At 45.3% G+C, this 567-nt stretch overlaps 1 protein-coding gene across 1 annotated transcript in view; it reads right to left on the reverse strand.

Moving 5' to 3' along the window:
- The window catches only part of slc52a3 (solute carrier family 52 member 3), a 6,101-nt gene that overhangs the window by 846 nt on the left and 4,688 nt on the right, over positions 1-567 (reverse strand). The gene's annotated exons all lie outside the window — the stretch shown is intronic.

A 567-nucleotide genomic window follows, 5' to 3' on the forward strand; every position in this document is an offset into this window, starting at 1 on the left:
ATAGGACATGTGACAGATAGGACATGTGACAGGTAGGGCTTGTGAGAGACAGGACAAGTGAGAGATAGGACCTGTGAGAGATAGGACCTGTGACAAATAGGACCTGTGACAGATAGGACCTGTGACAGATAGGACCTGTGACAAATAGGACCTGTGACAGATAGGTCCTGTGAGAGTTAGGACCTATATGAGTCATAGGACTTTGATTGAAAGGACCTGTGAGAGACAGGACCATTCTGAGATAGGACCTGTAAAAAATAGGACGTGTGAGAGATAGAACCTGTGAAAATAGGACCTGTGACAGATAGGACCTGTGAAAGATAGGACCTGTGACAGATAGGACCTGTGACAGATAGGACCTGTGACAGATAGGACCTGTGACAGATAGGAACTGTGACAGATAGGATCTGTGACAGATAGGACCTGTAAAAAATATGACGTGTGAGAGATAGAACCTGTGAAAATTGGACCTGTGACAGATAGGACCTGTGAAAGATAGGAAATGTGACAGGTAGGAATTGTGAGAGACAGAACCAGTGAGAGATAGGACCTGCGAGAGATAGAACC

This window comes from Nematolebias whitei, chromosome 11 (assembly GCF_014905685.2).
Source record: "Nematolebias whitei isolate Nwh7 chromosome 11, NemWhi1, whole genome shotgun sequence".
NCBI lineage: Eukaryota > Metazoa > Chordata > Actinopteri > Cyprinodontiformes > Rivulidae > Nematolebias > Nematolebias whitei.